Below are 24,752 nucleotides of genomic sequence, written 5' to 3' on the forward strand. Positions count from 1 at the left end.
TAATTGGCTCTCCGCCATTTTTAAATACATCCAAAAATAAAAACATCCATATCTATAAAGGTATATATGCAGCAATTATAGCTCTCAATAAAATAAGTATCACGTCCTAATCGAAAATCATCCGGATTTATATAGATAACTGAATTGATTATCACACATTTTAAAAGTTTTTCTGCAACAGGGTTTTGAATCACCACTCGGGAAGATTCGTAGTTTGGATCCACTTTACATCTCGAGGAAGAATGACATCTTTCATGGTTGTTTTTATAGTGTCAATGATCTAAGATGTCCAACATCTTTCTGAGCGTTTCTGAGTCTCCACCACAGTGTTTGATGGCCCAATAGAAATGTGTAGCAACGGTCTTTGGTTTATCGTAAAGCTCATCCGACCACGTTTTACCTTCTCTGTACCGTGGTCCACTTGACCTGGCAGACATGCCCTTTTTATTTTTTTATGCCATGCCAAATGTCGTTTTGGTTGCAGGTAAATCCATTTTCACGTTCCCTGGCTAGTTTGTTAATTGACATATTTCTGTTGTGTATAGACGTTGACAGAAACTTGTTTGCTGTCAAGATCCTCGTAATTTTTTTCAGTTCCAATTTTTTCATGTCTCTGGGTAACTGGATCATCAGTGCTTGCAGTATGCACACACTTGAGAACTTTGTGCGTTTTTTCTCCTATTGCCACCACACTTGTGTCCTGGGCATTTTTGCGCCACCCATGCCGTGCGTCAGTTATGATGTCAATTCCGTTTAAATTATCATATAGCCCGACTTCCCCTATAACAGCAGTGTAAGCAAATATATACAAACAATTATAATTGAATATGCGATGTGTTCTAAGTCAGGAACCCCATTCTGTATGCGATATTCGCTAATAAAACCGATGTATAAATTTATTAAAATACCAGCATATTCTAAGAAATATCAGGATTGCAATACAGTCCTCCAAGAAAAACCTATTGTGTCATTAAACACATTAAAAATCTGAGTAATATGCTCCTCTCTTAACTAATTTAATAATCTGTATAACATATGTGCAAATAGCCTCCTGCTGATGGCAGATTTGCAGCTAATTAATATATTTTTAAAATCTTAAACCCCGTATATATCACACCGTCGAAACACTAGGATTAGTGTCGAGTCAAGTGATTTGAGGTACGTGGCTGATCAGAGTCACTTTTTTAGGTCACCTGAGTAAACTCAGGTGACCTATTGCTATCCGTTTTCGTCCGTCGTCGTCCGTCGTTCGTCGTCCGTCGTGTGTTAACATTTGAACATTTTCAGCTTCTTCTCTGCAACCACTGAACCAATTTCAACCAAATTTGGTACAAAGCATCTATGGGTGAAGGGGAACAAAAATTGTGAATTTCATGATCCCTGCCCCCCTGGGGCCTGAGGGGTGGGGCCAAAACCACTAAAATTAATGCAATCTTTAAAAATCTTCTTCTTTACTCATGGACATCAAGCAGTCAAACTGTTTGCATGATTGTAATCAGCATTGAGTCCTCTACCAAAATTGTGAAATTCATGGCCCTGGGGTCAGGGGTTCTAGTGCTAGGGCGGGGCTAAATAAGTATATAGTGAAAATGCATTATTTCTTTGAAAATCTTCTTCTCTACTCCTGGGTATTAAATAAATGAACTAAGTACATAGTTATGATGAGCAAGAGTGCCTCTACCAAAATTGTGAATTTTATGGCCCCAGGGTCAGGGGTTCTGGTGTGAGGGCGGGGCTCTATTGATTATATATAGTGAAAATACATGAATTCTTTGAAAATCTTCTACTCTGCTCCTAGGTATTGAATAAACTAACTAAGTGCATAGTTATGATGAGCAAGAGTGCCTCAACCAAAATTGTGAATTTTATGGCCCCAGGGTCAAGGGTTCTGGTGTTGGGGGGGGGGGTCTATTGATTATATAGTGAAAATACATGAATTCTTTGAAAATCTTCTACTCTGCTCCTAGGTATTGAATAAACTAACTAAGTGCATAGTTATGATGAGCAAGAGTGCCTCAACCAAAATTGTGAATTTTATGGCCCCAGGGTCAAGGGTTCTGGTGTTGGGGAGGGGGGGGGGGCTATATTGATTATATAGTGAAAATACATGAATTCTTTGAAAATCTTCTACTCTGCTCCTAGGTATTTAGTAAACTAACTAAGTGCATAGTTATGATGAGCAAGAGTGCCTCAACCAAAATTGTGAATTTTATGGCCCCAGGGTCAAGGGTTCTGGTGTTGGGGAGGGGGGGGGGCTATATTGATTATATAGTAAAAATACATGAATTCTTTGAAAATCTTCTACTCTGCTCCTAAGTATTTAGTAAACTAACTAAGTGCATAGTTATGATGAGCAAGAGTGCCTCAACCAAAATTGTGAATTTTATGGCCCCAGGGTCCAGGGTTCTGGTGTTAGGGTGGGGCTCTATAGATTATATAGTAAAAATACATGAATCTTTGAAAATCTTCTTCTCTGCTCGTAGGTATTAAATAAACTAACTAAGTGCATAGATATGATGAGCAAGAGTGCCTCAACCAAAATTGTGAATTTTATGGCCCCAGGGTCAAGGGCTCTGGTGTTGGGGAGGGGGGGGGGGCTCTATTGATTTTATAGTGAAAATACATGAATTCTTTGAAAATCTTCTTCTCTGCTCCTAGGTATTAAGTAAACTAACTAAGTGCATAGTTATGATGAGCAAGAGTGCCTCAACCAAAATTGTGAATTTTATGGCCCCAGGGTCAAGGGTTCTGGTGTTAGGGCGGGGCTCTATAGATTATATAGTAAAAATACATGAGTCTTTGAAAATCTTCTTCTCTGCTCGTAGGTTATAAATAAACTAACTAAGTGCATAGTTATGATGAACATGAGTGCCTCTACCAAAATTGTGAATTTTATGGCCCCAGGGTCAAGAGTTCTGGTGTTGGGGGGGGGGGGACTCTATTGATTATATATTGAAAATACATGAATTCTTTGAAAATCTTCTTCACTGCTCCTAGGAATTAAATAAACTAAGTACATAGTTATGATGAGCAAGAATGCCTCTTTTAAAATTATGAATTTATGGCCCCAGGGTCAGGGGTTCTGGTGTTAGGGGGGCGGGGCTCTATTGATTATACAGTGAAAATACATTGAATCATGAAAATGTTATTCTCTGTCTCTGGTTATGAAGCAGATGAACTACCTTTATAGTTATGATGAGCAAGGGCCCTAATCTTGCAGACTTGTGAATTCCAAGGCCCCAGGGTCAGGGATGGGGTGGGGGCTCTACTTATATACTGAAAATGAATTTGTTTGAAATCTGCTCTTTTGTATTTATAAAACATTTATTTTTTTTTTTATATTAAGGGTGCCTTTTTAAAATTTGTGCAATGTGTGGACCTAGGGTCAGGGGTTTATGTCACAGTGTTAGGGGCACTACTGATTAGTTGGAATGCATTTTTGTTCCCCTACCCTGTGTATGGGTATTCAGTAACCAAGCTAAGCAACTGCTAAGTATATTGTTATGATGATCAATGATGCCTCTTTCAAAATTGTGAATGTCATATAGCATCTGGCTTAAAACATGAATCAAATTCAATAACTGGAAAGCTGTTGCATAATGCTCAGGTGACCTATAAGGCCCGTGGGCCTCTTGTTGAAGCTTGTAAGGTATTGGTTTCCTAGTTAGAATAATCTGTGTCTCGGGACAAGCCCTCACCACAGTTAGAATACCACCCATATACTTGCAATGTAGTAAAAAATTGCAGAATCGCACCGAACATCAATATTTGACTCACAATGATTCTGTTGATTTTGCAGTGCGGCCCGCCTTGAACATCTGATGTACACTTTGCTTCACGGAATCTGTGTATAGGGACTGTCCTTCAACAAGTTTTATCTACAAAGTTTGTATGATGATCTGTATTTAGTTTTCATCTAAGTCAAACAAACAAAAAAAATGTTTTCTTCATTACAAGTAGTATCTAATTTGGAATGATAATGAATTTACACATTCCATTTCTAAAACAAAAAAAAAAAAAAAAAAACAAGACATGCGTACACGTAACAATTACCATTCCTTCAATATTGACAGACCTGCCTACTCTTCCGCTTTTGGCGGAATTCTTCCGCTTTTTACCACAAAATTACGCTATCACGCCACTGATATAAATATTACGCTTTTGCTATTTTGGTTTAAATCCATTATAAACGTCTAAATTTAAGAGTCAAAGTACAACCAGCTGAAATGAAATGAGAAGTTCTAATTAAAGTAATTAATAGAGGAACAGTTTGATAAAAAAAGTTATAAACCTAATGCTTATATGGAAACCGGTATGGCAAAGATTACGGATGACTCCTTACTTCGCGGCTCTAGAGGAGACGCTCTAACCACTGCGCCACGCGGGCGACGAACACGAGATGGCACTGCATGCTTACTTTAACTGTTAAATGATATTACAATAAGTATGCCCAAATAAAAGTCTTTTTCTTTACAACGTCGGTGATTAACAGTACTTCTTCCACTGGTCCGGGTTACATTCCTGACGTCTTATCATCCCCATCTGGTTTTGGTGATCCTCAGATAACTGACAAGGAATGACTGTTTCCATGTTCAAGGGTATATAAAAATTTATTTTGTCAAGGAGTGACACTAGGTGTTCCAATTGCGGGAATTTTAATGAAAGTCCATCCATGGAACTCTTCTTTATCCTTCTTACTATGACACAGGTGTAGGGACTGCCTATACTAATGAACACATTTCCTCCTAAATGAAATCGGTAACTAACGTCATCCCCAACCTTTATTTGTTTGATCGTTTCTTCAATTTCAGAGACATTGTTCAACAAATTTTTCCATCTGCTAAGAGATAGGCACTGTTCCTTATCAATCGGTTCGTCTTCGTCACTAAAGATTTTTAATTTCCGTGTCTTATAAATTGCACTACTCTTCTCTCAGCAAGTTCTCTTTTATAAAGTGTAACGGCTATAGTTAATTCAAGAAACTAAATGTCTTATTTAATAGATAAACTCAGGAGTTTATATACTTTTATTTTACATAACTTGTCTCTATGGCTATGAGAACAACTTTATTTGAGTCTTGTTATAACTTGCCACTGCTTTGTACATTACGGCTGTAATGCGGAAAGTCTCAATATGCTTCAAGACTGATAAAATATTTGGTTTCTCTCCCCCCCCCCCCCTATACCTTGATACATTATGTAAACAATGGAAAGACCAGACGAATTAATTACTTCACAAAAAATAAAATGTTTGCGTGACATTTCTTTAGTGGTAAGAATTTATGCGGGGGTGTCTCTTAGTAATTAGAATCAGTTTTAAAGAGTTAATTTTGTTTTTCGCTCAAATGGTACACCGTGACGTTTACAGATTAAGAAATTACATTCACCACATTTTTAAAACTAGAGCTACTAATTGTCTTATATACACTTTTATACATCTTAAAATAAAGGCGGTTTTGGTTTCCTTCTAACCCTGGTTCGAATTTGGTCAGCCGAATTAATTTTTACAATATGCGTTCAAAATAAAAATGTACAGGTATTTGTGAACAATTTAACCGACACAGTCTGAAAAAGACAATCAATAAAAAAAGAAAATATGATACAAAATGACTTGATACTTGCATTAAATTTTCACTATTAGTCAAAGAGACACCTATGTCAACTGTTAATTTTGGGCGACAAAAGTCATTGCTCATATCAAGAATCAATCTATTCTTGACTTTAGCTGTCTGACAAGTTCCTTAGTCGGAGTGGTTCCTGGGCAGCCAAATGCTTCGAAATGACACATGGGTCATCAGGAGCCAATGAATTTAGCTTCATTCCCACTCTAATGGATTCGCATAATCAGGGCATTTGATAGCAAGGAGTAAATGTAATTGTAATGTTTTCTTGCCTTGGCTGCATGAACAGTCTAACTTCCACTTTTCTTGCTGAACACTCTGTGATCTACTTAGACAAAAAATTGTAATTTGATGTTTGTGAATATGTTTCAAAAGTGGGGATCCGGGTTAGAATAGGTCCTCAGTACCTCTTGTTTGTCGTAAAAGGCGACTAAATGGGGCGGTCCTTCGGATGAGACCGTATAAACCGAGGCCCCGTCGTTGTAAAGATCCCTCCCTGCTCAAAGGCCGAAAGTGCCGAGCAGAGGCCTAAATTTGCAGCCCTTTACCGGCAATGGTGACGTCTCCATATCAGTGAAATATTCTGGAGAGGGACGTTAAACAGTATACAATCAATCAATCTATCAAAAGTTACATGTGGAAGTTTCTCCAAAGATAAGGTTTACATATGATTTGAAATTTCGACAGGTTTGATATAGACATTAGAACTCTGTATTCTGACAAGAGAAATTTTCAAAGGGAGGTACAGAAGACATTACTGACGGCAAACTATGTTCCATCCCTACAAAATGTCATTTTAAATAAAAATTGTTTATTCTCTTGTTTTCTGCTTTTGTTGCATATATTTTTTTCCTGATTTTCTCTTAAATGGTAGACAAAATAATGATGTAGGTAAAACACCTAATTTCCCCATCTTTGTTCCTCTACTTGGCGGTCTACATTCATGTTATGGTCCAGAGCTGCAAGTCTGTTTCTGGCAGTGTATAGGCAAAACGTTTTGAGCAGTACATAAGAATGTGCTGGTGGAAACCTTCCAAATCAGCTGTTCTCCTGATTGATTGATTCTATATTGTTTAACGCCGAGTCGGCAATTTTTCAGCCATATTTCGGCGGACTATTAGGTTAATGGATAAGTAAATTTTTTGGTTTCTCTGGCGGCCCCCAATGAGCCTACTCTTTTTCGAACTCCAGAGAAACGATCTTTTGCGTGCCAAGGGGGTTGTCATCCTTGACACGGGGCACCATTTAACGTCCCGTCCGACGGACTTAAATATTTTAAAAAATATATAAACTGTTAAAAAAAAGTGTATAAACTGTTGATAAAATAAATTCATATATGCTAATGTATTTCTAATTAAAATTACTTTCAAGATTTTATTCAATTTTACTATAATAATCCGTTTCTTGTAGATATTCTAAAATTTTGTAAACATGAACATTTGTAAAAAGTTCATACATTGTTTTTATACTTCCAAAAAGTCTACTTCGAATAGGTGTAAAATCGGAACATTCTAAAAGTATGTGATTTATAGTTATCGGACAGTCACAGGATATACATTCTGGTTGTGACTCCCGATTCAATAAATATTCATGTGTAATTTTTGAATGCCCAATACGTATTCTTGATATAATTACTTCGTCCTGACGTTTCAGACCGAAGTGAGGAGATTTGTTAACTTTGTTTTCAATAGCGTAAAGCTTACTCTCGTCACAAAAATTCCAATAAATTTGCCAAAGAGAATTAACATAAATTTTAACGAGATATTTCAAATCGGTGTAAGGAATTTTGAATAAAGTAATTTGATGTTGAAGTGCATTTTTGGCAGCACTGTCAGCTCTAGTATTTCCAGGGATTCCGACATGGCTCGGAATCCAACAAAAGTTTACTGTTTTACCTTGTTGCGCCAAATGATAATATTGAATTAAAATATCTAAAATGTAAGGTTGATCAATATTCTTATTTTGTATAGATTGTAAGCAAGAGAGCGAGTCCGAAAATATTGTGAATATTTTTTCACTAGAAGATTTTATATATTCAAATGAAAGTTGGATGGCCTTTGCTTCGGCGGTAAAGATTGTTGCTTCATTTGGGAGCCGTGTAGAGAAAATACTGTCTTCCATCACGGCAGCTGATGCTACTTTATTTTTATCCTTTGAACCATCTGTATACACCTCGACTGTTGAACCATAAGAATGTTTTATTTCGGCATATTTTTGCTTTAAAACAAGACAATTTGTGTCCGATTTCTTAAATTCAGTTAAAGATAAATCTACGGTTGGATTTATTAATTGCCATGGCGGTATTTCCGAAAAATTAGAAGGTTTTATAATATCCAAAGGTAATTCAGAATCTCCGATATGTTTTTAGATCTTAGACCAAGGGGTTTTATACATGATTTTCTCTTATAATACAAGTCTTCGTACTGCGGATGAAAAACACAATTATAAGCAGGATTATTAACATTTGCTTTTAATTTCAAAATATACTGCAAAGTAAGTTTAATTCTTCGTAAGTCGAGAGGCGGTTCGTTTGCCTCAACATATAGACTGTCTTTAGGAGAAGTTCGAAAAGCTCCCAAGCACAGTCGGAGGCCTTGATGGTGTATTGCATCAAGGGCTTTTACGTATGAAGTTCTTGCAGAGCCATACACAATACAGCCATAATCTAACTTGGACCTAACTAAAGAACGATATAGTTTTAAAGGAGTATCTTTATCTGCCCCCCATTTTGTATTTGCAATTACTTTAATAACATCTAAGGCCTTTGTGCATTTTTCTTTTAGCATTTTAATATGTGATACAAATGAAAGTTTACTATCAAAAATTATACCTAAAAATTTTATCTCCTTAGCAACTTTTATAGGATTTCCATCAAGCAGTAAATGTGGTTCGTCACGAGCCTTCCGTTTAGAGCAGAAATGCACACAAGCGGTTTTACTCTTTGAAAACTTGAATCCATTTGTATCAGCCCAGTCTTGAATTTTATTTAGGCAAGACTGTAATTTTCGCTCAATATAATTCATATTTTTAGCTTTATAACAAAGAACAAAATCATCCACATATAAACTTCCATGCATATCATTTTTCAGTACTTTAGCTAAGCTGTTAATTTTTATACTAAATAAAGTGACTGATAAAATACTGCCTTGTGGTACACCCATTTCCTGTTCAAAGCTTTCCGAATAAGTAGACCCCAAGCGGACTTTAAAATGTCTATCATTTAAAAAATTCTTAACAAAAATTGGTAAATGCCCTTTTAAGCCCATATTGCCAAGATTTTCCAAAATGCCATGTCTCCATGTAGTATCATATGCCTTTTCCAAATCAAAAAACACAGATACAACATGCTCTTTTTTGATAAAAGCATCTCGAATATAGGTTTCCAGTCTGACCAAATGGTCAATTGTGCTTCGGTTTTTTCTAAAACCACATTGTATATTAGATAGAATATTACTGGTTTCAAGAAACCATATGAGGCGTTCATTAATCATCCTTTCCATGGTTTTACATAAGCAGCTTGTTAAAGCAATTGGTCGATAATTATTTGGATCCGTATGATTCTTTCCAGGTTTTGGAATAGGAATAATAGTAGCTTGGGTCCAGGAAGGTGGAAATTGACCTCGCTCCCAAATTTTATTAAAAATTTTCAAAAGACATTCTTTGCTGTTTATAGGAAGGTGTTTAATTATTTGGTAATGAATCTGATCTGGTCCTACAGCTGTATCATGAGACTTTTCTAAGGATTTTTGAAGTTCGTCAATAGTAAATGGCTGATTATAACATTCATTGTTTTCAGATGTAAAATTTAATGTTTTATTTTCTTGAGATGTTTTATGTTTACTACATTTACGGCTCACATTTTTTGTGGAGGAATTTTTATGAATTGTACTAGCTATTTCATTGGATATTTGTTTTTTATCCGTAATAATTTGATTTCCAACCTTCAGATGCTGATATTTTTCAGGACCTTTTCCTTTAATTTTCCTTATTGCGTTCCAAACCTTATTGATAGGAGTATGTGAATTAAGGTTGGATACGAACTTTTTCCAAGATTTTCGTTTATTAAAATTTATAGTTCTTCGAGCTTTTGCTCTAAATATACGGAAATTGCTTAAATTTAGAGATGTTGGTAATCTATTAAACTGTCTTTCTGCTTTTTTGCGAGCTTTAATAGCACCATTACATTCTTCTGTAAACCATGGTTTTTTGATTCTAGTAGAATTTGTCGAGGTTTTAGGTATGCATTCATTTGCAGTATTTAATAGTATTTCGGTAAATTTTTGAATTGGATCAGGATTGTTTTCAAACTTTTCATCCGAAATATTTTGTAAACACATAGTTTCAAATTGTTTCCAATCAGCCTTGTTAAGTTTCCAGTTTTGAGTAGAACTATTTTCCTCGGGTGTGTTTACTTTAATTATAATTGGGAAATGATCACTTCCACATAAATCATCATGTACTGACCAACTGAAATCCAGAAGTAAAGAAGGATCTACTAAAGTTATATCTATTGAAGAATATGAACAATTACCCGGATGCAGGTAAGTGCTAGAGCCGTTATTAAGTATACAAAGATTATGATGTGATATTGCATCTTCAATTTTTTTCCCTTTATCTGTGATTTTATCGCTACCCCATAATGGATTATGGGCATTAAAATCGCCCACTATCATAAATGGAGCAGGAAGTTGTTGTATTAGTTTTGTAAGTTCTAAAGTTTGTAAATGATAGTTTGGAGGAACATATACAGAACAAAGGGTAATTGTTTTTTCAAGTGAAAGGCGTACAGCTACTGCCTGAAGATTTGTTTTTAAATCTAGTTGGCTATGAATATATTTATTGTTAATTGCCAAAGAGGAACCACCAGACGCTCTTTCAGTTTGAGAATAATGGTTATATATACTATAATTTTTAATATTAATTTTATCTGTTTCTTTTAAATGTGTTTCTTGTAAACATATAGCTACTGGGTTATGGTCCTGAATAAGTAATGATAATTCATTAAAGTTGACTTTAAAACCTCGACAATTCCATTGTATAATGGTAGGATGATTCATTTTTCATGAGTAATGGGGGATATTCTCCCTTTACTTTTAGGGGGTGACGCACTTCGGACTCGCGAGGAGGATTGACATGGTGTTACGTCCATCTCCTCGAAGACCCCAAATTTATTTTGCAGAGTGACGGCCGCTTTAGGTAACCGATCACTCTGCTGTTTTGAGTTGTTTTTGGAGGGAGATCTGTTTTTTCTCCCCGATGATGATAATTTGCTCCAGGCTGCTGGCTTTGATGTAGTCACAGCTACGGTTTTTGGAGCAGCAGGACCTGCAGAAGCAGACAGTGAAGTGTTTTTACCCTTGTCATGAGATGACAGGGGCGTTTGACATGATGAAGTCTGCTGAAAAAAGTCTTTCTCAGAGACTTGTGTAGACATGTCCTTCAAAGAGGACGTTTTAACAACAGTTGAATATGATGTCAGATTCGGTCTTGGGACACTGTACATGTTGACCAGTTTTTTGGCTTCTGGATAAGGAATGCGTTTTTCGGCTTTAACTTTTTGAATTTCTTTTTCCTTTTTCCACATCGGGCATTGTTTGGAGGAAGCCATGTGCCCGCCCTTGCAGTTTTTGCATTTGGGGTCATTATGGCAATCTTTACCATCATGCCCCTCCTCACCACACCTGAAGCAGGATTCAGAGCCTTTACAATTGGATTGTCCATGTCCAAACCTCTGGCACTTAAAGCAACGCAGAGGATTTGGAACGAACATTTCAACTTTCATATGATAAAGTCCAACTTTAATACTTGTTGGTAATGTTGGTATACCAAAAGTCAAAAGGTACGTATTTGTCGGTTCTATGTTATCATTCCGCTTTTTTGTAAACCTTTTCACAAAGACCACTCCCTGGGACCAACAACAGGAATATCGGCAAGCATTTTCAAACTTAGTAAAGAAGTTGACTGCTGTTTTTTGGTAACTTCAATAAGTAGAGCTCCGGATCTCAACTTTTTAACAGATTTAGGAGTACCGATGATTCCTTGAATACCTTTTTGAATGATAAATGGTGATATCTTTGTTAAAGGCTTCGTTTGTTGTTCTGATAATTGTGCTTCAAGTGTGATGAAGCGGGGCCAGTGTTCCACAACCGAATTCAGTTGTTCATCATTAAAAGTAATATCAAAACCTGCTGGGTAGCAACGTTTTTTTGAGAGAGCCATGATTATAGAGGAAAAGATTCAGAATCCTTGCTCCCCGCCCGCCTCGGAGCGCCAACAAGGGCGATATCTAGTCAAACGGACATCCAGTAAGACTGATACCAAGAGGATACAAAGAAACTATACTCAGACATGAAGTGCCTGATTGACCCTCAGCCACCGCTTAATATATCAATATCAACATGGAAACGTCGGCGTATTGGAAATTGCAAAACAGAGAAGACACTTAATAAAAATTGCAAAACATCAATACTAAGGCATGTTAATATTATCAGCTCGGCATGACTAGCCGATTGATCAAGTCGGGCCAAACTTGACCTCCCGTCTAGATGAATATGGGGCCAAAGTGGAGTGTTGGTCGAACAGATGCATTGCACCCAGCACCTGCGGACCTCAGCCACCAGGATCCCCTCCTCCACCAACACGGGTCGCAACCCACGGCCAACAGGTTGCCCCATTTAGTCGCCTCCTACGACATGCAAGGGGGTGCCAGGGACCTATTCTTGTCACCCCGGGTCCCTACGGGGGGCTGTTCTCCTGAAAATCATTTTAGGAGTACAAATATGATCTTAGTTCTGACGATAAATAATATAAATATTAAGTGATCAAAATTTTGTTTTAATTTCAGCAGGTAATTGATAGTTAATTTTATCAATTTTTCCAATGAAATACCGGTAGTCCCACTATGGAAACTTACAGGAAACTCGTTTTAGTTGAAATGGGCAAAACCGCTGATCGAATGTCGGACATGAAAGGCATTTTAAAGGGTTATGGATGGTGACGTACACTTTCCTTCCAATACAAAGTGAAGTTTGATGTTAACACTCTTTTGCTCCCTCAAATTGTTTATGGCGTCCTGGATTTTCTCTAAATTGTCGTACAATATTTCCCAACGACTCGTACAGTGTAAACAGTGTCAAGGCCGTCCCCTGGCTTTTTGTCATCGTCATACTCATCACGTATATGTCTAACGTCAACAAATATCTGACCTTTTGACTTGATAGTACGCATAATTATACTTTGATACAGCTTTTAACTCCGTGTGAATTCACTGAATGAAATAAAAAAAAGATGACAAAAACACATTTCACAAATTTTTAATGTGATTTGATCAAGTAATAAGGCATAAAATTAGATAAGATTTCAACTTAAATATCTTTGAAAATGATCAGTGACAACGGTACACTTAATACTTAAATAAAGATATAACCTTGTGACAGACAAGTTGTTTATTTAATAATTTAGAATAAGATAACTGCGCGTAATTATAAAGTCATAACGCTTCATTTGAATTCCTCCTACCCTGTCAATTTATAAGAACATAGTATTACATTTTTCCAACCATCGGTCTTAATTTTATAAAGCAAATTAAGTGAAGAATAAAATATGAACATTGTAATGAAATAATTATATAATAATACGATAATAATTATATGAAAAAAATTATTGCTCCGCAGACTATATATACATAATGTGACATTACTGTCTTTAAGGAGGATCTCTACACCTGTAAAGTATAACTGATGTTTGTTGCGTGCATTTGTTTCTAATAATAGGCCCCATATCAGATAAGGTTCCAAAGTACTTCAATTTATTTTTTAGAAATATTTGAAATATCTTACACAATGTATTCATTTTGTTAAAATCCCTCCTATCTATATTTTTAAAAGTTCAGTGCTTTAAATTTCTCTTCAAAGTTTAGTGTAATAAAACATTGAAATAATAACCAACAAAGATAAAAATTAAATCGACATAATTTTTATTTAAATTTACAAAATAGACAAAAGAAAAATTGAAACAGCATTTTCTTGAGAATAGCTGGTTGGATCCTCTTCAATATCTGAAAAAATATATAATATCAAAGGGGTAAAAACAATGAAAAAAGGAAATTGAAAAAAAATTGAAAAACTGTCAAAAATTTATAAACATCCCAAAAATTCAGGTGCGAGAGATCCGCTTTAAGAGTGGGGACTCAAATATCTTGGTCCTGTTTTTTTTTAATATAAGCTTCAAATAAACTCTACTTGCACATGTTAAAGTATTAAACAAATGTCACGCAAGGACATTGAAAGAAGTTCGTATTGTACAAGTATTGTTTTTCAATGAGTTTAAGCGAAAATCATCGCGTTTCCAGTCAATGACAAAGACATGTATTTAGTGAATTCATGGTATTGAGAAAGGTATATTTTTTAACCATTTTTATCCAACTTGCATGTGGTATCCAGTGCTATATACTAACAAAACAAGTTAAGATGGTAAATGGCCAAGAGTGGTAAAAAAATTTCCTAAAACCAAATGCACGCTTCGTCTAAATCCTGCACGTTTCCCATACTTGTAGACAGCTGACAATCAATGTTGATCAAACGTTTTGGTCATGCGAAATTTCACCGGGTATAACCATTCATTCGGGTGTATACAAAACGAGAACAAGAGTATCCTCTAGACGATGGGAAGATAATATATATGTCTTATCTTACCAAATTTCCATTTTTGGGGGGATATATTTTGCTAAAAAGCATATAGCATATATGCTTATTGGAGAAATAAATTTCTGAGTGTATGGCGTTTTGACATGTAATGATGAATTAGCAATTGGACAAGCCATGTTTTATATCAATTTTTTCTCATCGAAAAATCTTATTCTAATAAGTTTTTAAATGTATTATTTAATAATTAAATAAGCAGAAGTTGAATAAATTGACAAACAATTCATTTTTAAAGAAAGGATACGTATTGGGCAATACACTGTATTCATCGATGTCATATAGTGTATATTCCATCCACAATATCGCATGTTGTGTTATACTCAGTGATTTATCGGTGTTAAGTGAATTTGAATCTGATCATTTGCGATCAAAATGGCGTTTTTACGGAAGTACGCCATGTTACATGTACGTTGTAGAGAGCCCCCTTAACTATGACAGTCTATTTGGATGTCTTTGACGTGTGAACCGTCTGGGCTGAGGAATGTTTTTCTGTGTTACGGGTGGAATGTGTTCCACAATAGTTCCTAGGGCTAACAGGAAGCGTAGAATTACCAAAATAACTTAAAACGTGAAAGTCGCTCAAGTTTGATTGTATATTGCTTAACGTTCCTCTCGAGAATTTTTCACTATGGAGACCTAACCGTATGCCGGTGAAGGGCTTCAAATTTTGACCTTTACTCGACACTCAGGGCCATTTAGCAGTGAGGGATCTTTATCGTGCCAACGCCTGCCGCTGACACATGACCTCGATTTTTAAGGTCTCATCCGAAGGACCCGCATCTTTCACTTCAAAGTGCCGAGCGTATGGCGAAGGAACAGTTGCTACCAATTTTAACGACTAGGTCAGTCGCGGCCGAGATACGAACTCACGACCTAATCAGTCAGGGTAAAATGTGTCACCGACTCCTGGTCAAAATTTGGTTGTCTTTTGAATTTTTTTCTCTGTAGTTTTGTTGACTAGTTCGGCCATTAAATTCAGCTTAGCATGATCTTTAGTTTTCATTAGGTCACCTGAGTAAACTCAGGTGACCTATTGCTATCCGTTTTTGTCCGTCGTCGTCCGTCGTCCGTCGTGCGTTAACATTTAAACATTTTCAGCTTCTTCTCTGAAACCACTGAACCAATTTCAACCAAATTTGGCATATAGCATCTATGGGTGAAGGGAAACAAAAATTGTGAATTTCGTGGTCCCCGCCCCCCTGGGGCCTGGGGGGTGGGGCAAAAACCACTAAAAATAGTGCAATCTTTAAAAATCTTCTTCTTAACTCCCGGACATCAAGCAGTCAAACTGTTGGTATGATTGTAATCAGCATTGAGTCCTCTACCAAAATTGTGAAATTCATGGCCCCAGGGTCAGGGGTTCTGGTGTTAGGGCGGGGCTCTATTGATTATATAGTGAAAATGCAGTAAGTCTTTAAAAATCTTCTTCTCTGCTCCTGGGTATTAAATAAACAAATTAAGTTCATAGATATGATGAGCAAGAGTGGCTCTACCAAATTTGTGAATTTTATGGCCCCAGGGTCAGGGGTTCTGGTGTTAGGGCGGGGCTCTATTGATTATGTAGTGAAAATGCATTATTTCTTTGAAAATCTTCTTCTCTGTTCCTGATTATTAAATAAACTAATTAAGCACATAGTTATGATGAGCAAGAGTGTCTCTTCATAAATTGTGAATTTTATGGCCCCAGGGTCAGGGGTTTTGGTGTTAGGGCAGGGCTCTATACTGATTATATAATGAAAATGCATTAAATCTTTGAAAATCTTCTTCTCTGCTCCTAGGTATTAAATACACTAATTCAGTAAATAATTATGATAAGCAAGAGTGCCTCTACCAAAATTGTGAAATTCATGGCCCCAGGGTCAGGGGTTCTGGTGTTAGGGCAGGGCTCTATTGTTTATATAGTGAAAATGTATTAAATCTTTGAAAATCAACTTCTCTGCTCCTAGGTTTTAAATAAACTAACTATGTAAATAGTTATGATGAACAAGAGTGCCTCTACCAAAATTGTGAAACTCATGGCCCCTGCAGGGTCAGGGGTTCTGGTGTTAGGGCGGGGCTCTATTGATTATAAAGTGAAAATGCATTAAATCTTTGAAAATCTTCTTCTCTGCTCCTAGGTTTTAAATAAACTAACTAAGTACATAGTTATGATGAGCAAGAGTGGCTCTACCAAATTTGTGAATTTTATGGCCCCAGGGTCAGGGGTTCTGGTGTTAGGGCGGGGCTCTATTGATTATGTAGTGAAAATGCATTATTTCTTTGAAAATCTTCTTCTCTGCTCCTAGGTATTAAATACACTAATTCAGTAAATAATTATTATGAGCAAGAGTGCCTCTACCAAAATTGTGAAATTCATGGCCCCAGGGTCAGGGGTTCTGGTGTTAGGGCAGGGCTCTATTGTTTATATAGTGAAAATGTATTAAATCTTTGAAAATCTTCTTCTCTGCTCCTAGGTTTTAAATAAACTAACTAAGTAAAAAGTTATGATGAACAAGAGTGCCTCTACCAAAATTGTGAAACTCATGGCCCCTGCAGGGTCAGGGGTTCTGGTGTTAGGGCGGGGCTCTATTGATTATAAAGTGAAAATGCATTAAATCTTTAAAAATCTTCTTCTCTGCTCCTAGGTTTTAAATAAACTAACTAAGTACATAGTTATGATGAGCAAGAGCGCCTCTACCAAAATTGTGAATTTTATGGCCCCAGGGTCAGGGGTTCTGGTGTTAGGGCGGGGCTCTATTGATTATATAGTGAAAATGCATTATTTCTTTGAAAATCTTCTTCTCTGCTCCTATGTTTTAAATAAACTAACTAAGTACATAGTTATGATGAGCAAGAGTGCCTCTTCCAAAATTGTGAATGCCTTAGCATCTAGCTTAAAACATGAAACAAATTCAATCATTTGAAAGTTGTTGCATGATGCTCAGGTGACCTATAAGGCCCGTGGGCCTCTTGTTTTTAGACGGGATCACGTGACTGTAAGCGGCCTCAAAACGGAAGCCGTGGTGATAATACATCAATTAAATCTACGCTATTTGAAAAGAGTACAGAAAGTTGTTTTGATCAAAATGGAACATTTCATTATTATTTTGGTCACTACCACACAAAGGCATAGGCATAAATCGTTTAAGACACACGGGTCTCACATTTGGATATACATGAACCTCATTTAGTTCTATATAAAATGGACATTCCGTGTGATCATTGCGTGATTTGTCATGATCTGTAGTATCTCTATATCGTTCCTACATTTCTGCTCACACTGTGATAAGATAGATCACCTTTGGACTTTTTTCAGCAATGTTCTTTTTATTACCAGGTTTTATAGAAAGCTCCCCATTTTCAGTATGTTCAATTAATTTCAAGATAGCTTCTCTAAACCATGATTGACGTTTTGAAAAACACACATTAGATGAATAGGAATCGGTATCACAAGCATTATTTGGTACTTGGCTGGCTCCTGCTGATATAGATCTGATTGAAGAATCATCATTTGTAGGACAAGGGCCTACAGAATCTAAAAACAAGAGGCCCATGGGCCACATCGCTCACCTGAACACAGTGGCTAGAAAATGCACAAAGTAAATCAGTATTGAAAAGTTTACTGGGGGAGGGACTTGAATTTTAAACTATCTGAGGATGCTTTCATATTAATATAAAAAATGTTTTTTTTTTGTTCTTAAGTAGTACATTTCAAATGATTTCAAAAGATTTTTATTCCCCCACCCCACCTTTTCGAAGAAGGGAGAGCATATTGCTTTGCTGCTGTCTGTCGGTTGGTATGTCGGTCACTTTAGTTTCCGTTCATTTTCTTCATAACCGTTGCACATACTGAAATAAAATTTGATATACAGGTATATCAGATACTCAGTAAATATCTATGTCAAGTTCTGTTTTGGGTATGATAGCGCCATTTATGACAGAGATATGCCCCTTGAACTTAAAAAAAAATAATTATTTGCAGTTTCCGTTCATTTAAAAAAAAATCCAATTATTTACAGTTTCCGTTCATTTTCTTCAAAGAGGTTGCACATACTGAAATGACATTTAATATACAGATTTATCAGATAAATATGTAGGAAAGTTCTGTTTTGGGTACGATCGCACTATTGTTAAAAAGAATTATGCCCCTTTTGACTTGGAAACATTCTAATTCTAAACATCTCGTTTCAAACATATTCCTTTGTAAAAATATGATACCCCATTGTGGCCCCTCCCTACCCCCAAGGTTTATCAGAGGAACAAAATTTAATTTGGTAAACTCGGTAAAGGAAAAGGTTAATGACAGTCAGAATGTCTGTGTTACAAAGAGGTGTCCTATAGAGGTGGCAGACGATGTCCATTGCGGTCTTCGAAAAAGGATCAGCTATGATAGGTGTCTTGAACTTCACATTTATTCATGCGATTTTTGACACTTAATTTATTTTATACTTCATTTTGTACTAAACATGTCCTTTAAACATTGGTGTTTCCAGGTAAACCACTGCTAGGAGCCTCAAATGGCTGTCCAATAGCTGTAACCAAGGAAGTAGTTTGTCCATGTAAAACACATTTTGGATCAACAACATACTCCCGTAATAGCGCCATGGATGCTCCAGTGTCCTTGACCATTGACATTTCCACATCATTCACTTCCCTGGAACACAATGTAAATCCCATAATGCTCCTTTCACGAAACACAACGCTAGACTTCCTTTCTCTGGGCCTTTGTTTACATAATGTCCAAAGTTTCCACAACTAAAACATTTCACTTTTCCCAATCTTTTTTGTTTCCCGGAGTTTCCCTGCTCTTGGTTCTTCCTTTCACCTAACACGTTAGGATTATGAATTTTCTGTCCTCGGCTGAATTTGTTGGTAACATATAGTCTTCAGCAGCTTCAACTCACTACTTCCCTTATTCCGTCTAATCCACTCGGCTTGGTGAGGAGATAACGCTTTAATAAATACTCTGCTCGAAAAATTTGTACGGGATCTTTCTCATCAAAGAAACGACTCAAGTACATATCTATCCTCGACATCAATCCTCTGTAAGTTTCTCCTTGTCTACGTTTAATTTCCTAATTTTGACCTAACCTGATTTATCTGATAAAATACTTTTACTTTTATTGCTTGACCTTCGTTAAAATAAATTTTGTAATAACAAGTTCATTTGTGTAACATTTACATCCACTATAGGAGAATATTTAAGTGACATCGGGCACTTTAATCTATCTTTTAATAATGCATGTTTGATGCCCCGCAAGCGGTAAGTTTTCTCTTAAAGCAGCTATTTACCATGGATGAAATTAAAAAGTCATCCTTGTCTGAAAAAAAAAAACTGTCAAGTGTGGGGAGGGAGGTTCTAGGCCTCCGCTAGATTAAAAGAAACTTCCGAGATATGAAGGAAATCATTTACGAAAAATATCCGACATACACGCCAAAAGATCTGCGAGAAAAAGTGCAAAACATCCAGAAAGTGGAGAGAAGGAAAAAGCTATTGTTGAAAATTTAGATTATTTTATTTTGCAACAATTGTACAAGTTTTTTTTAATTGATACATTTTCCTAGGTAAGGGTTTAGGCATTACTTACGCAAGGTTTTATATAATGTATTTGATAAATTCCTTTTGAGTATAAGTGGTATTTTAACATAACATGGAGTACTGAATTTGAATGCACATGTCCATTGTAAAAATTTAGGGACTGTAATTGTACAGTGAGATATGACCCGGTTAGTAAATCAATTGTTATTTTACTGTTTATAATATTCTAGCATCTTTAGCAACTCATCTGACAACAGAGGACGGTCAAATTCGGACTTCTCAGACCACAGTGGACAGTCGCACTCAGACTCCCCAGACGACAGAGGACGGTAAAACTCGGACTCATCAGACCACAGAGGACGGTCAAATTCGGACTTCTCAGACCACAGAGGACAGTCGCACTCAGACGACAGAGGACGGTAAAACTCGGACTCATCTGACCACAGAGGACGGTCAAATTCGGACTTCTCAGACCACAGAGGACAGTCGCACTCAGACTCCCCAGACGACAGAGGACGGTAAAACTCGGACTCCTCAGACCACAGGTATATCATTTTTTACAAAATAATATACATATATATGTTTTCATGTACTGATACCTTAATTAATGAACAAAATAAAGTATTTTAATTTGAGTAAATTGTGTGTATTAATGAAAAAAAAACATTCCAATACATTTTTGTAGATAATCTGGATCGTATTATTCTCAGGAATACAACTGAAGGGATAACCATATCCGAGAAGGCTTTGGGTAATTCATTGAACTAGGCTATATTAACAATTTTTTTTCAACTTGTGTGAGCAGGGGACGATTTAACGCAGGGTCCTCAATTCCTAGCTGGACTTCACTTAATAGATCTGCTAATTCAAAAAGCTTTTTGTTGTCTTTCACAGTCAGTTTTGGGAAATCCATCAATCTCGAATTCAACGAAGTTTCAAGTAGGACCGGGCTTCCATATCTGTCATCCACACCTTTTCCAAAGCTCTCTGTGGGTTGTTGATATTGGCTGTCCGTATGCTAACTGCATGTTTCTTGGACTCGGATCCTAGATATCGAATCAATAAGTTGAGCTCTTCTCTCGGACTGACGTTCAGCTCTTTTGTAAGTACGTCATAGCTATCCTTCCACGACTGATAAGTCTCTGGAGGTTCATCAAAGGTGACTAAACACCAACGCAGAAAGTCTTTCTTATTAATGTAATTCGCAAAGTCATTGAGTAAGGCAGGTTGAGGCTGTATCGGATTGCCTTGATCGGTCGTTGTAGACGTAATGACTTGGTCCTCATGAATTGGCCTTGTTGGATTAGATTGCAGGAGTACAGGATGCCAGTAACTGTTGGAAGATGATTCTCCAGGCTTGTATTAAAAACTGGTACGCTCGAATGAACAACTGGTACACTATCTGTTACTGGCTGATCACTTCAGTATTTATTAAGAATTTCAGTATTATCTAATTCATTGCATACAGAATTCATTTCATCTTCATCCCACATTCTGAATTCCTCTTTCATTCCCAGGTACTCTGCGTCCGCTACTGTAGCTTCCTTTTTCACTGAAAGAACGTCCATTTTGGCCTTTAGTAGTGCCTCTTCTTGTCTCATCTAAGCTTCCTGTTCAGCAAACTTATTTTACTCTGGCAGCTTCTCTTTTTGCTCGTTGCTTGTCTAGCACTTGATGAGTAGCTGAAGCTTCTTGCAGTGACATATAGAAAACTAAAATCGATCGATGTTGACTTATTCAAACAGGATATAGAAACATTGACTGGGACAATGGATCAAGTCCTAAAGTGGATAGGATGGCCCAAGTGTATACTGATGAACTTACAAAACTCGTTGACAAACATGCGCCTGTCCAGTCCAAGAGTATCACACTTCGTCCTCAATTTCCATGGTTCGATGATGAACTACATTCAGCTAAACATCTCAAACGAAAGTTGGAACGCAAGTGGAGAGATACTAAATTAACCATTGACTATCAAATCTACAGAAATCAGTGCAAAGTCTATAACGTCATGTTGCATGAAGCCCGTACAAAACACTACGCAAACAAGGTAGAAGAGTCAGGCCGTGATACCAAGAGCTTGTTTAAACTCACAAAACATCTCCTTGGTGGTAACAGTGATAGCAATGTGTTTCCCTCTGGTTCCGCGCTGAAAGAAACAGCTCAGAACCTAAGTAACTTTTCACATCAAGGATTGAAAACATTCGTGATGAAATCAGGTCTAATCAGACCGATGATGCAAAGGAACATGAAATAGAGCCCCAAACGAACTCTAAACTTTTAAACTTTCTACCCGCCTCACAAGAAGAAGTTAGAAAAATCATTCAAGTTCGCCTAACAAATCATGTGAACTGAACCCCATACCAACATGGCTTCTTAAATCATGTCTGGACAAACTTCTGCCTGTAATCACAAACATCATCAATGAATCACTCAGTTCTTGCCATGTACCAACGGAGTTTAAAAGTGCTGTTATAATTAGTGCAGACTTTAGTAACACGATCATTCAATCTAAAACATAGCAAAGAATCTTTTGAATTTTCAAAAACAAATTTTAATTACATTTTGGATATACTGAGTATACTCTTATTATATTATATTATACATTCCTCTTCCTTTTCATATTTCCATTTAATTTTTATGTGCCCCTGATTTGTAAATATTTCGATGAAATCAACCGCATCTAGGGTAATTTATTTTTATGTGCACTGACTGTGCACACGATTTATAATTAATCACTAAGAAATGTAATAAACAAGAAAAAATTACCCTATGCGGGACTAAAACAGCCAAATACAACAAAGGCTTGCTGGTTTAATGCAGGCGCCATGCCGTAAACATTACAGGAAATAGTGTGTTAAAAAAAACAGATAACGGATTCAATCCGGAAAGATAACTAAGGGAAACAACTCAATTTCAAGTAACACTACACAGATCAAGCAAAGTCGGGCAATGAGCGAAAAAAAATCCCTATGAAGAGGAATTCAATGACCTTATAAGTGACAGGCATGACATCCAGCCTTAGTGTGTTGACGGATCCTTAACCCCACCATGAAGCTCAGACAGTGGAAGTGTAACTGGATATCAGGAAGAGTCGAGCACAAGCTCAGGCTCTGGTGAGCCAGGTATCTCTGATCCCCCCCCCCCCCACCCCCAAAAGGAAAATGTCTTCTTCAAAATCTAATTCTTCTGAAGTTATCCATTTTTTGGAAGATTATGTCGAAAATCAAAATTAGAAAAATGAAGAAAAAATGAAAAAAAAAAAAACTCAGAAAATGCATAAGAAAAAATGGAAATCTTTAGTGGTTTTCTTTCAGTTTTAAAGCCATGTTAGCATAACTGATGGTAAAATTTTGCATGCTAATCTGATCTGAAACATTCGCCTACTTGTTAAACTAAGATAATACCAAGATTCTGTGAAGAAAATGCAGCATGGTAATCAAAAGAAAGCTGTTAATTGCATTCCTGCTATGCACGTTTTTGAACTGGCCATTAAATTGCCTTCATTATCTCTCGGACACATGAGCCGATTATTCCCGAGTGTACGCGGGATGCTGATAACGATGTCAGACGAAGATGGAATCTGAGGTAAGAAGACTGATTTAATAGTTTATCATCATGGTACTTGGCAGAGTACTTGGGAAGAAATCTGGGGTATGTCATTCCATCCCGACAAATGCAACGTCCTTAGAGTCACAAGAGTTAGATCCCCCATCATACATAACTACCATCTTAAAGGATAACTACTAGAAACAGCAGATACAACCAAATATTTTGGCGGAGACATCACCAAAGACCTAACTTGGAATAATCACATCGACAGGGTAGTGAAGAAAGCTAACAGCATGCTATGCTTCCTGTGCAGAAACTTGAACATCACGAGCCAGGACACTAAATCAGCAGCCTACTTCACATTAGTAAGACCAAATCTTGAATACTGTGCTTCTATCTGGAATCCCCACAACAAAAAACAGATAAAGAAAATTGAAATAGTATAACGAAGGGCAGTCAGATTTACCACCAGGCGTTATCGCAATGCCAGCAGCGTAACAGATATGTTAGACACTTTAAATTGGGAGTCTCTATCATCAAGAAGATGCAAAATTCAGCTTACCATGCTATATAAGATAATCAACAACCTAGTAGATATACCGTCAGACAATTACATCTCATTCACAACAAGAGCTACTAGATCAGCACATCCCTGAAGATAAATCAGCACCAGACTAGGACAGACACCATGAAATACAGCTTTTTCCATAGGACAATCCCAGAATGGAGCAGACTACCAACATCCATTGCTGAGGCTCCTGACTTGGTATCCTTCAAGCAGGGGCTCACAACACTCCATTCCTAAACAGCTATCGTCCAGCTTGTAAGTAAACCCAAGCAAAGATTGGAGCTGTGCCGTTTGGGATCATAAGATCCCTGGACCGCTAAGGGAGTCGGATTAGTCTAATCGGAGGAGTTGAAAACAAGCTGGTACATACACTTTTATCTCTTTTATTCTTTTTTAATTACTAATTTTTACCGCCAGCGCCACCCACCGAAACGTAAAGGTCTAAGAAGACAGTGTTTTCGTAACCTATATATGTAGATAGATATAAGAGGAAGAGTAAATAGATCAAGACAGGGTCTTACAGCGGTTTGTATATTGACCTTATCGAGTGTGGTAACCATTGAAATTTTAATTTTCACTAAGCATTTTACATATTACTTAAGAATAATTACTGTTATGTTAACACAAATTGTAACAGGCACTCAGAGGTCGAAATAGAGGACGTGAACGTGCTGGTGCCAGGAGAGGGAGGCGTGCTGGACATGCACACCAGGGGCCAAATGGGCAACAATTAGCCATCAGAGCCCGACAAGAGAGGCAAACACATATAGAAGTTAGTAATATTATAACTTT

The sequence above is a fragment of the Saccostrea cucullata genome, unplaced genomic scaffold (assembly GCF_032062105.1).
Source record: "Saccostrea cucullata isolate Sc308-1 unplaced genomic scaffold, CSIRO_AGI_Scuc_v1 ctg6668, whole genome shotgun sequence".
NCBI classification, from domain to species: domain Eukaryota; kingdom Metazoa; phylum Mollusca; class Bivalvia; order Ostreida; family Ostreidae; genus Saccostrea; species Saccostrea cuccullata.